Source organism: Musca autumnalis, unplaced genomic scaffold (assembly GCF_047663935.1).
Source record: "Musca autumnalis isolate F117 unplaced genomic scaffold, ASM4766393v1 scaffold_2, whole genome shotgun sequence".
Lineage (NCBI taxonomy): Eukaryota > Metazoa > Arthropoda > Insecta > Diptera > Muscidae > Musca > Musca autumnalis.
Genome location: NW_027411755.1, coordinates 114,235,649 through 114,249,686, shown reverse-complemented (window position 1 = coordinate 114,249,686; position 14,038 = coordinate 114,235,649). Strand labels below are relative to the sequence as shown.

General features: G+C 31.0%; 1 protein-coding gene across 1 annotated transcript in view; it reads right to left on the bottom strand.

Moving 5' to 3' along the window:
• Nucleotides 1-10,459, bottom strand: part of LOC141394500 (uncharacterized) — an 809,570-nt gene extending 799,111 nt beyond the window's left edge. Inside the window, exon 1 of the mRNA XM_073969009.1 lies at nt 9,359-10,459. The gene's annotated coding sequence lies outside the window, so the exon portion shown is untranslated. The remainder of the gene's footprint in view (nt 1-9,358) is intronic.
• Between the last annotated feature and the right edge of the window lie 3,579 nt (nt 10,460-14,038).

Genomic DNA, 14,038 nt, shown 5'->3' with positions numbered 1-14,038 from the left:
TTGTTGATATTGAAAAGAAACTATTAAAGTGTATTTTAAAGTGTCTTCTTTATATATATTTTTTTAGTTTGTTATGTCTCTACTAAACATAAAGATCGGCCGGTATAATATTTTTATTTTCGGTAAAAGATATACAACATATGTGTAACTTAAATTTCATTACCAAAAATAGTCAAACTGTAACAGCCACCATCAAGCGGTAACACTTGATAACATAGTTTGCTGTAACTTTTGTACACATATTTTATTAAATGTTGTTCAACTGTAGACTTGTTAAAATTAACTTTATCTCAAGAAAACGTGTTGAACATATTTTTAAATTTACCACACTCGAACGAATATAAACAATTCTTATACGGATGAGCATGAAAAATGAAACAAATTAATTTGTTAAATAAGAGGGATTATAATCTCAATGGTATTACATGAAGGATTTCCATGTTTTCACAGGGAAAGGAGATGGCAACGAATTTTTAAACATTTTTTTTTTAATTCCAAGAATTCTCTGTAAATGGAGAGGAATTCTTTGGTGTATTCCTACAAAAAAAAACTCCATATTCTTAGCAAACACGTGGAAGCATTAAGAACAAGAGGTGGAGGTGGGAAAACAAAATTTGATAAAGTTGATGAAGCAATTGTCTGTGATTAGTACATGGAATAAAATCGTACTTATTTCATTGATTTGTAATGAATAAAGGAAAAGCGTTTTCAGTGTTGAGAGTATTAAGATTAAATTCAACCGTGTAACGTATTTGTGGGTGGCGTAGAGGATGTAAGATTTTCGGCAACGGTATTGACCTGCTTTAACATGACAAGGTGCTGGACTTATTTTGTTCCCTCGTCCATATCAAGTGGACGGTTAAACGAGGAAAGAACCTCTCCGAACAGTTTTGTACCAAAAGTGGTTTCAGTCAAGGAGACAGCCTTTCGTGTGATCTATTCAACATCCTATTGGAAGAGGTTATACGAGATACAAAAGTTAAGGAAATTACACAATACACACCCACAGCTACATGTTACTAGCTCATGGCGACTGTGATGACATCGACGGGCAATGAGTCCACAAAATTCAGAATTTGGTACCTACAATTTTAAGGTAGTTGAAGAGTTTGCTTACTTCATTACTGTCATAACTAGAACAAATAGCATCATATCCCAGCAAAAATTTGGTAAGCACATGTTATTACATCATGCATTACCGTGTAATGAGTTTTCATTACACTCCACATTATCAGGCAGTACATATAGGATGGTTTCCACATAACTAATTACTTCCTTACTTACTAAGTAATAAGTACGGTGGCACACAGCTCACCGTCGACATGGGATTTTTTTGCGGCCTAGGGTGTAGTGTGTGTGACTACGAATCAGAAGATCGTGTGTTCAAACCCAGCAGAGAGCGAAGTAATACGAATATATTTTGAATATAATTTCACCTCAATTGTTCTAAAAATAGAACATATACTTTTTAGCTTTTTTACGACTACCGGTATGTGCTTAAATATGTACTTAAAAACATATTTAAGGAAGTAATTCCTTCCTATGACATCCCCATGTAAAAACAAGCAAGAACGGTGATAAGTTCGGCTTGGCCAAACTTGTTATACCCTCTACCACGAGTTGTATTGAAAAAAAATTTACAAATAGTTTCCCTTCGTTTATGAAGAAGACTAAATACCAACTTGCAGCAATTTCGGTAAAAAATGTGGCTAACTTTCAAAATACCGAAATTCGGCAGGTACCTATGGGCGCTATATAAAAGCGTGGAACTGTACGGGGGGGAAGTTTTATACGTCCAACGAAGACTAAATACCAAATGTCAGCCATTTCGGTGGAATATTTAAGCCACACCCTCCAAAATACCGAAAATCGGGAGGTGCACTCCTAAGGCGGCAATATGGTGGCAAGTTTTGCGCCCCAGCGAAGACTAAATACCAAATTTCAGTCATTTCGGTGGAATATTGAGGCCACAACCTTCAAAATACCGTATACTGGGATGTGCCGTTCTATGGGGGCAATATGAAGGCGTGCACCTATACCGACATTTTTAGAGGGAAAAGTTGAATACCCCCAACGAAGACTAAATACCAAATTTCAGCCATTTCGATGGGTTATTGTGGCCATAACCTTAAAAATACCGAAAATCGGGAGGTATCGTTATATGGGAGCTATATTAAGGCGTGAATCTATGCCGACAAATTTCATATGGAAAGTTTTATACCACAAATGAAGACTCAGTACCAAATTTTAGCCATTTCGGTGGAATATTGTGGCCACAATCTTCAAAATACCGCAAATTAGGAGGTACAGTTCTATGGGGGCTATATAAAAGCGTGGGCCTTTACCGACAAAATTCTGGGGAAAAGTTTAATAGCCCCAACAGTTACACAGAAAGAGAAAAATTTAAAAAAAAATACACATACAACTTTTTATCCATTTCTTCAATAAAATATCTCAATTCCAATGCTTTTCTGTATTTTTGAACATTATCTTGCCTCAAAATGTATGATTATTTCACTCGCTGCACAATATACTATTTTTCGTTTGCTTTAAAAGTGATGACAGCAAGCAATGTTGCGTAAAAATCCAATCTCAGTTGACGGGGACTATTGACAGCTATATAACGACATCGGTATAAATAAACGTATCGAGTTATTTATTTATTTATTTATTTATGTATTTATTTATTTATTTATTTATTTATTTATTTATTTATTTATTTATTTATTTATTTATTTATTTATTTATTTATTTATTTATTTATTTATTTATTTATTTATTTATTTATTTATTTATTTATTTATTTATTTATTTATTTATTTATTTATTTATTTATTTATTTATTTATTTATTTATTTATTTATTTATTTATTTATTTATTTATTTATTTATTTATTTATTTATTTATTTATTTATTTATTTATTTATTTATTTATTTATTTATTTATTTATTTATTTATTTATTTATTTATTTATTTATTTATTTATTTATTTATTTATTTATTTATTTATTTATTTATTTATTTATTTATTTATTTATTTATTTATTTATTTATTTATTTATTTATTTATTTATTTATTTATTTATTTATTTATTTATTTATTTATTTATTTATTTATTTATTTATTTATTTATTTATTTATTTATTTATTTATTTATTTATTTATTTATTTATTTATTTATTTATTTATTTATTTATTTATTTATTTATTTATTTATTTATTTATTTATTTATTTATTTATTTATTTATTTATTTATTTATTTATTTATTTATTTATTTATTTATTTATTTATTTATTTATTTATTTATTTATTTATTTATTTATTTATTTATTTATTTATTTATTTATTTATTTATTTATTTATTTATTTATTTATTTATTTATTTATTTATTTATTTATTTATTTATTTATTTATTTATTTATTTATTTATTTATTTATTTATTTATTTATTTATTTATTTATTTATTTATTTATTTATTTATTTATTTATTTATTTATTTATTTATTTATTTATTTATTTATTTATTTATTTATTTATTTATTTATTTATTTATTTATTTATTTATTTATTTATTTATTTATTTATTTATTTATTTATTTATTTATTTATTTATTTATTTATTTATTTATTTATTTATTTATTTATTTATTTATTTATTTATTTATTTATTTATTTATTTATTTATTTATTTATTTATTTATTTATTTATTTATTTATTTATTTATTTATTTATTTATTTATTTATTTATTTATTTATTTATTTATTTATTTATTTATTTATTTATTTATTTATTTATTTATTTATTTATTTATTTATTTGATTTGATTTGATCCTAGCACATTGAGAATACTACAATTCTTATGAATTAGTGCTAGTGGTATAAGGGAAAGTATATAAGAGCTCATGAGTTTACTTTAAATTGCATAAAATAATGTGGGTAATAGTTTCATATACATACAAGTATATATTATTCAGAAAAATATTTCTTTAATTTTGTTTTAAAATGCAGGTTGTTGCTTATGGTTTGTATATTTGGTGGAAGACAATTCCAAAGACGAATTGTTGGTATGAAATAGTGCTTCTCTGATCTTGAACTTTTAAATCTCAATTGAATGATTTTCCTGCCTCTCTTGGAATTAGCAAATTGTATGCGATCTATCAGGTACTGGGGTTCATTGTTGGTTATAACTCTGTGTAGAAAAATAAGACTTCTGTATTTGAGGTAGTTCTCAAAGCTCATGTTAAATATTCGGTTGGCATATTCAGAAATCCGGTCACTGCGTTTTTTGTTAAAAACATATCTAGCGATATTATTAAACGTGACATTCAGCTTATTCTGGTCATCATAATTACAGTTGTAAAATAATTCGGAGCCACAAAGTAGAGTTGGAACGAGGTAAGATTTTGCCAGAAGCATACGTATTTCTAATGGGGTAGAGGTTTGAACAGCCCAGAGGTTGCCTAGCATTCCATGAACCTTACAAGTTGCGATATTAATATGATTTGACCAAGAAAGTTGTTCATTGAAGACCAGTCCAAGGTTGGTGGCGGTGCTAACATATTGGATGGTTGAGCCATTTATTTGCAAATTTTGAAGTACATTCGTATGTTTGTTACGAATAATATGAATGCATTTTGACTTTGTAGGGTTGATTGCTAGTTTATTGATGCTTGCCCACGTAAATATGTTATGTAGGTCTATGTTAATTTTATTCAACGTAGTATCCAAATGTGTGGATTTCGATCCAATATAAATAAGCGATAATGAATTCACTATAAATGCATATAAATACTTATCCTTAAATGGATCTTTGTGCTCACATATATTTTAATATATATTTATATTTCTCAGTAATGTTGGCGGCATTTCCTGAGTATTTCAGCCATGTAAAACTTCTCTATAAAGTGGTGTCGTAAGACACGCCGTTCGGCTATAAACAGTAGGTCCCATATCATTGAGGTAATATGAATCGGGGTGCACTCATTGATATGAGAGAAGTCTCCATTGTCCCGTCTGGGATGTTTGTGGAACAATTATTATAATTATATATATTTATATCTAAATATCAAAAATCTTTTTTTATGCAATCTGATACATAAATCTCAAATACATAGTCTGGCAAAATTTTAAGCTACTACGTTCAAAAATAAGAAATTATGGCATTTCGTAAAATGGGATAACATTGCAGATTCCGTTTTCGCGATTTTAGTTTCATTACTTACTCCCATTCGTACATGATTGATAATATCCCAAATACTCGCCCTCATAAAATTGATATTAAATAAAACAGTTTTTCCTGTTATAACGTTTTTGCTTCTCCAGAAAACTTGTGGTGTTGTGGGTTATGGCTTTGGACATTTCAGGTGACGATATGTTTTTTCGCATATGTTATTGAAGTTATTTCATATTTAAATTTATGTTATTGAAGTTATTTCGTATTTAAATTGATGTTATTTTTTATTCCTAATTTGGCCTTCAAATGGATATATCGTCCTTTTTGTAGAAAATTAGCTTATGTTGGAACTGAGGTATGGGGTATTGTAACTCGCGAACAGTTGTAATATACCATAACTTTAACTCTTTTAGGTAAAATAAACTGTTTTAGCACTATTCACCGTATTATTCGTATTAACGTAAAAAATAGGAAAAATGCGTTGAAGAAAACGAGTTTAATGTTAATTTCCAATTAGTGTTTTTACAACATAGTGTTGGAGTAGATAGGAGTAGAATGCTCAAAAAAGAAGTTAAAGAATACTCTTCAGACATGAAGTTTCTACTGTATGATTTTTTAATATATCCACTACATCTACCTCAAACGGATGATGAAATTTTTAAGACTGAAAAATGGGGTTTTTTTGAATTTTTGTTATAATTGGAACGCAGACTGGATTTATCTAAAATGTTACTATATGATTGTAGTACTCGCGATTACGAATTTTTAAAGCTTTATTTGGGCGTATAACCTTCATAGGATCAGAGCAAGCCACTCTCAAAGTAGAAATTTTTGTGCGTAAATTTTTCAAAAAAAAAACTACTTTCTTGGTTTAATATTTACAACTCTCATTCGATTTCCGTGGAAACCCACGTAAATTGAGTTTTTTTTTTGCAATGTGAATCTAATAAGCCAGAGTGCGTCCAAATCCATTCAGTAGATCGGAGGATATAATACCCTGCAAATTTCGAAAATCTGCAATAAATGTTTTTTTAAATATCGCGTATTAAAACTCGTTTTCGATGTGTCATTCCTAAGCATAAAAATAGAGCTATACATCTGCTTAAATTGTGAGAAAGCAGATATTTAAAAACTATTGCGAATCCGGAGTTATAGCAGATTTTTTCTAATTGAGTACGATGCTACATCCACTATTCTTGATGGATAGCACTGAAACGACATAGAATGATGTATTTCTTAATGGTAACACTGTCCGACAGCCAAAATTACACTTGAACCGGACTATATACGTTTGAAAGTATAGGCAAAATGGAGTACAATGGCATTTTTAATTTTTGGTTTTCTCATCGTTTTGACCTTTTAGAGGTCAAACAAATTTCAAAGGTCAACATTTTTCAAAAAAATGTTTTAAATACTTGTACTCGTCGTACGATGCTGGTATTGGTGTCATATTAAAGAGGAGAGCATATGCTTTATATAATTATTATAAATTATTGCATTCCAGAATAAAAAGTACATTAAAAATATCCTTGAAATTTAAATCAAAATTGAGCTTTTTGACAGGCGCATATCTCCTAAACCGCGAAGAATTTTAAGTTGCTCATGGAGGCAAAGTTGTAGCTCTTGTCATAAAGAATATAAATTCTGGACGCATTAAATCCACCAAACCTCACAATACTTCATCATCTTCTATAATTTTCTAGGGTATTGACCTTGACGATTTTGACCTTGAAAATAAGGTTTGGTGGATTTCATTTGTCCTTAAGTAATGTTCTTTATGACAAGAGCTACAACTTTGCCTCCATGAGCAAATTAAAATTCTTCGCGGTTTAGGAGATATGCGCCTGCCAAAATCGGATGCGCATAAAATGTAAATGTACTTTGAGGAAATCATAGTCATTTCATTGAGTTTTGCACTCTAATATGCAAGTGATGCTACATCGTGGTTGCCACATAGAATTTCACGAAGTGTGTATCAAATACAAGGCATTGATTCGCTGTATTTAAAAATCGGATGCGCATCATGTCATCTTGACAATTTCGCGGTTTATATGTATTTCAAGAGTTGTTATATTCAATAGAAGCTTATTTTCATTTTATGCGGCAACCTTCGCGACTTAGGTTTCATTTTTTCTCACGGTGTCCGGATTCAGTTGTAATCTTTTTATATATTTGTTGTAATATAAGCGCTATTATTTAAAAAAAAATATTTTTACAAATACATAAAAAATTTTACGAAATTCTATTTTTCGCAAATTCATTAAGATATTTCAGAAGTATTTTCCATCATCGTAAAGGGTATAAATTCTATAAACGTTAATAGGATATAACAACTTATTATATTAAGCCGCGACTTTTTTTAGAATTTCTAATTAATAAAACTAAAACGCATAACAAACACATATTCGGAATGACGATTTTTTTCTTATTTTGTGAATCAAAAATCACAGATGTAACATAAATTTTTTTTTTTAATTTGTTTTCTTTGTTTTTTGAAATGGAAACAAGATTAGACAGTGATATAAGGTTTGTAAAGAACGTACACACATAAAGACTGAAGATATTTTAATAAAACGACTTGATTTTGAAAGAGTGCATTTTTCTCCTTAGAATGACGTCCAATCTTCGTGACGTTAATTATATTATTTTGAAGGAAGAACGTCTCATGCCTATTGATGTTGTTCAATTAGTTTAATGTATATTGTAAAATGACTGAGACACTACAGACACAAAAAGTTTGTCGAAATTGGCGAACATTTCGGCCATTTTGTTTTTTCTTTTGAGTTAGGTCATAACTTTTCAAATAATATGAGCACCATATTGACTATTAAACTAAATTTTAAAAATATTTCATATAATATCCAAAGTATAATATATAATTGTTTCACAAACTTCCCAAAAGTTACAAGTGAAACTTCTGTCATCCCGAGTACATCCCGATTCATATTAGCTCAGTGATATGGGACCTACTGTTTATCGCCGATTCCGAACAGCGTGTCTTACGACACCACTTGTAGAAAAGTTTTACATGGCTGAAATACTCACGAAATGTGGGCAACATTACCTGCGGGGTTTTTTGCCACAGCACTATGGTTTCAATCAAGAAATTTTTGGCCAAAACTATTTTTTGGAAGTTTCTAAATTTTAAATTTGTTTGCGCAGTATCATAAAAAACACTTTAATTCAACCAAAAATAATTAGTTTTTGTTAATACCGATAGATGCCGTTAGTTGGTGCATGGTCAAAGTTTACCCTTTTTTGTATAAAAATAAAAAAAGATTTTGTGTTGTAAAATATGCTCTTTTTGTTGTGTTGTGTCATTGCATAAATATACAGAAGTGAGACAAAAGTTATTATGAATCGGGAAGCTGACGGTGAGTACTTTTATAATATTTAAATATATTGGGTGTTTTAGCGTCATTTTATAGCCAATTCGGCTGAAATTTTGTACTTCGACTTCTTAGAAGATAAGAATCCTTCGTACCCAAAATTGTTAACATATGTCAATGTTTTGGTTTAGACCCAATACAACGGGACAACGGAATTTTGGAGGTTTGTCGTAGTTTTGGTCGAAAATTCGTAATAAATAGTGATTTTACAAATATATTATAAATACTAATCAATTTCAATACAAAATTATCGTTGAAATAGTTTTGGCCAGAAAATTTGGATATGGGACCATAGTGCACCATTGAAAATTGGATGTTGCGTGTGCATATTACTGCACCATTCTTCAGAATGCCATCACCGAAATTTTTAAAATCGCACTTGTTTAGTACAAGGAAAATCTGCCTTCGTAATATCCACAGTGTCATTATGCCCAATTGTGTTGTTCATGTATTCTAATGTAATGAAATATTCATGTATAAACACACACACTTGTTCACACACATTTGTCCCTCATAAATATTAATTAAAATTAGTTCTTTATATAGCTGATGTGTGTTCGTTCCAGTGATGTCAGGGTAAGTAGGTCTAGACACTTTTAACTTAGACTGAAACCATTCTTGAAAATGGTGTCAGCTTTACTTTCACATTGAGTTTTAATTATTACCAGTTGCATATGCTACTATGAATTGTAATGGTGTTAGTGTATGCATGCTACGTGTTGTACTAGTGTTATATTATGGATGGTGCTGATGATGCTGATTTGTTGCTACATAAATTGCAAGTTACCGTCAGTTTTAGTGAAATTTGTTTTTACCATTACCATTTCAGTAACAGCTCCGGTTAGTGCTGGTGGAAATATGTATGTGGTTATTTTGTTTTTGTTGCACAATATACTGTTATTGCTGCCACACAAATTCCTGTGCATCATTTGTCAACTGAACTTGACAGCAGTTGCTGGTGTTAACTTTTAATAAAAACTGCACCAGATGTTGTTGTTGTTGTAAGGTCATGGGACTTGTTATTAACCGTTTGTGTGTGTGTGTGTTTGTATATTTGCAGTGTGTGGCTATATAGTTTGCCAATTTGTAACACTGATATTTCACCTCACATTTGCATTATTAAATTTCAGTTGTGGTATTTTCTATTATTTGAAATTTTACACAAACGCTTTTTATCTTTTTACAACATGAAACAAAAAATTGTAAACCGCGGTTTTTGGTGGCGTATGATATATCAATTGTGTTAATCACCGATCATTAATTATACGACACACGCTACACTTGTATGCTGTGTAATTGAGCAAAACGGACTGATTGACTGCATCACTGATTTCTTTTACACTTTATGTTCGTCTTAATGTAGGTTAAATTCAATTTATTCTTTCATTCTTATGCTGTTTATTGGCAGTTTCGTGCCTTTAAATCGCGTTACTTCCGTTGTATTCGTTTTACTTTTGTTTACTTTTTTCCGTTTATAGTTGTTATCGTTGTTGGTTTCATTATGTTCGACACACAAATAATTCGCACCCGTTCCCTTTACTTCATTCAATACGACATACTTGTTGTTGTTGTGATTATTTATTATTGTGTTGTTTCTTTTTTTACTTTCACATTCCGACAAACCGACATCAAAACAAGACTCGTGAACGGTCTTTATTACTGTTGCTGTTTGTACGGTGCTGAGGCGGTGCTTGCCTATTTTGAGTGAACTTCTACTCAATACTATGCTCCGTTCTTTACCGACAACAAAACATATGCCGCCGACACTACAATGCCCGTAGCTAAAGGACTCTTATTAACAACTAAGCACCGACCAAGTTTTGTAACTGTTTATGAATTGTGCCATTCGCCACGAAGCAGTAGACTTGAAATTAGTTGATGGAATGACGGCTCCAAGACGAAAACATTTGGCTATGTATGTGTGCGAAACAATTTGAATTCGCCGTAAGAACGATACGAAGTTGGCGCGCTAATCACATGGACTTCGTACGCCTCGCCGACATAATCTATTACAATTTAAGAGAAACCACAAACTTCAAAGAGAACGTGTGAGAGAGCAAATACCTGAGAGAGTGTGCGTGAGAGTTTGCAATGGACAGGCGCTTTGTGTGAAAATGGAAAATTGCGACAAAAAAAAAAATAAGCCGGTGCTTAGTTGTAACTATCACAACTCTCTCTTCCTCTCTCTCTCTCTTGGTTATTTTTAATGCCAACAATAGAAGTAACTCTCTTTTATTGAAACAAAAAATTGCTAAATTATGAAGATTCTTTGTGGTGATTGTCATAGGTTAGTTTTATATTCATTGTAATGACATATCATTGGATTTTCATTAAATACTGTGTGGATAAAAAAGTTCTGACCAAAAGAGTCCTAAAATAAATTTCTTGATATGAAAACTTAAACTAAAGACCAAAGAAACATAATTTTTTCACAAACCATAAGAGTCATTAACACTACAAATACTGGTACTTCAGATTTCAACCACTTCAGTTGTCCCTTTCTTTTTGTTGCTTTTGACGCTTTTATTTCTTCACGCAATATAATTTTTTTAATATAATACTTCTACATTTCAGACCATTTGATTGTGACAATCAACCTGATTTCGTTTCTTTGCAGACAGTTTTGTTTTCGTAGTTTCGCCTGCTAGGTTAGCATACATTTGGCTTCCATTTCATTTGTCCCAATTTTTTCCAATAGAAAAATGTTTTTGTAATTTTTTTAGGTTCTGCTTTTGTGTCTTTGTTTTTTTTTTTCTTTCGTCGTCATCTGTTGTCGTTCGGGCTGGTTTGTTAAAAAGTGGGTCATTCGCATCTGTTTACTTGATTGTATGGTACAGCGTCCACATGAACAAGGACTTCTAGCTAGCTGCTATTGGGTGCATTCACATATGATTTCTGTACTGATTGCCATTACATTTACTGCCACTGTCACAATAACATACTTTGATTTTTGAGAAAGACAGAGAGAGAGGGAGAGCGAGAGAGAGAGAGAGAAATGTTTAACTTTTATGTTTTTTTCGCCTTTTTCTTGATTTGAAATGAAAAAAGTAAAATTCTCTTTACTGTTATCGAATGTTGCTATATGTATAAGATTTTATAGCAACATAAAACACGCTGCCTCAGAACAACCAACGTTAGCAATATAAGTATATGTACCAAGGAGTCTACAACTGAGAAGAGTTTATCTGTTATTAAAATGGATAATTTTAAATTTGAATCTATACGAATAGAAGTTCGATTGAGATACGACTGACTAGATAGCTAATGATAGCATGACCTAGCCCAAGTAAACGTCTTGAGGTGTAACTAAGTCGAAATACCTTTGCTTAAGACGTTTACTTTATCACGGGCAGTGTCAGTGTTTTGTCAGAGAGATAGCTTAAACTTCTAATTTACACCAATGCACAGTGGATCCACCCATTGGCCAAAAATAAAAAAATGAATGTCAAAATTTTGGTACAACATCTGGCAACGCTGACAGCAATGACATGGACCTTTTTAAAAATATATTAGTTTTTGTTTCATTCGAACGCGATCTTCTTAAGCATAGCTTCAAAAGTCGGAACATTGGACTAATGTTTTTTGTTGTGAGTACAACTTATATTTAAAGTGCAAGTAAATATATTCAAAATATCGCGAAACTAATACGTATAGCAAAATATTATAGTGGATTTTGAAGGAGGAGGTAATAGCTAAATTTTCATTAAAAAATAGTGTTCAACGTGTTGTGGAATTCTAGTTAGCTGCACATTTTCTTAGTGTATTTTGTAATGCCAATTCGATCATATACTTAAATTTGACCTAAGGTTTTAGTCATGATGCCCACCAGTGCCCACCTCGGGAATAATTTTCCAAAGTAGATCATGGGATTAAGATTATTCGGTATTAAAATCAGCTGCCATCTAGTGCCAGACTATAAATGGTTTGTCGCTGACAAAAGCTGCCCTAGAATAGGGTTTCTATGGATATATTAGCGTATAACTCTGTTATCTGACCACGTACATTAACATAATTGGCATCAGTGGCAAAATGAAGAAATCTTCTTACAAATTTGTTTTACTTTGGCAGTACGTGCCTTCCAGAAAGAACGCTATAAGATCTATATTAAAAATTTTACCAATTTTCAGTCAAAAATGTTGATTTTTTTAATCCTCTAAATTGGTTGGATTTTATGTTGTTTTGGGGATTGTTTTGTTTCCCCCAGCCTATTTTTTCATAATAATATAATCGGGACCTTTGTTCATGTTATTTCGTATTAACAGCATAAAACAATTCTTACCGTATACCCCCTCCAGAGGGGTAAGGGGGGAGAATGTTACGCTCGTGGTTTCTTAAAACACACTTCGCAGCAGCACAAAGTTGTAAAAGGCGCTTTGTCTTGATTTGTACACTCTAAATATTTTTGGCCACTTTCTCCATACAAGTGGATCCACTGTGCAATGTTCATTGTGTTCGACATCAATATTCTCCTTATTACACCGTACAACATACAGGTAAAATGGGGCAGATTGTGAAAGAAGACCGAAAAATAGAAGACACGTGTATCGGCGTTTTGAAACTGTCCTAAATGTGTGTGTATAAGCGGTTTTAATTTAAAGTTAGTTAAGGCGCACCGTGCATGACATTTAATTTTTGACAGCGATTTATTAAAAAGAAATCCCTCCAGTGATTTATTCATGTTTTTAGATTTTTCTCATCTATGAACATTGCTGTTTCAGAATCCGCAAAAACATCCCAGGCGTAAGTAGTTTTCATTTAAAGTTAGTTAAGTCACACCGTGGATGACATTGTTTTATAAGGAGGCGATACAGTCAGTGCATTGTCCCAATTTGAACTTCTATATCTCAAAATCGGTAAAATTTACGAAAATATCATAAAGGTAAATCTTGTAAAGGATTTTCACTACAACAAAATTTTTAGTATCATACCATAGGACTTTCGGTGCACAAGCAAAATCATGAAAACCTAAAAGCGTGAACTGTGTTTAAAAAGGCTTCCACACAATGGTTCAGGAATCGTCGTCACCGATTGTTAATATATGGGATTCGACAGTAAGTCCCAATTTACATTGGGCGAGTTTACTTGCGGCAATTGTCATTTTGTAGGAGAGAGAGGTGAGGCATATGGTAACCCTTTGCCTCTCAGCACCCTCTCTCACCTACAATCTGACAATTGCCGCAAGTAAACTCGCCTAATGTAAATTGGGACTAAACATATTAAAACTAAGGAAACCAAAAAATTAGGTTAACATATTAAAAGGTGGAGTGACGACAATTTTGTCGCAATTTCGGAAAATACGTAATTTTTGCAAATTACGTGGAGAAAGAAATAGCTATTTCTCGGAAACTATAACAGATATTGTGTCCATTGTTCTTTTTTTTGTTAGTTAGGTAGGATTGATGTCTTTAAGAACCTTTACCGTAGCGTTTACACGAAGTAAGTATTTGATTTTTCCTTAGGTACTAAT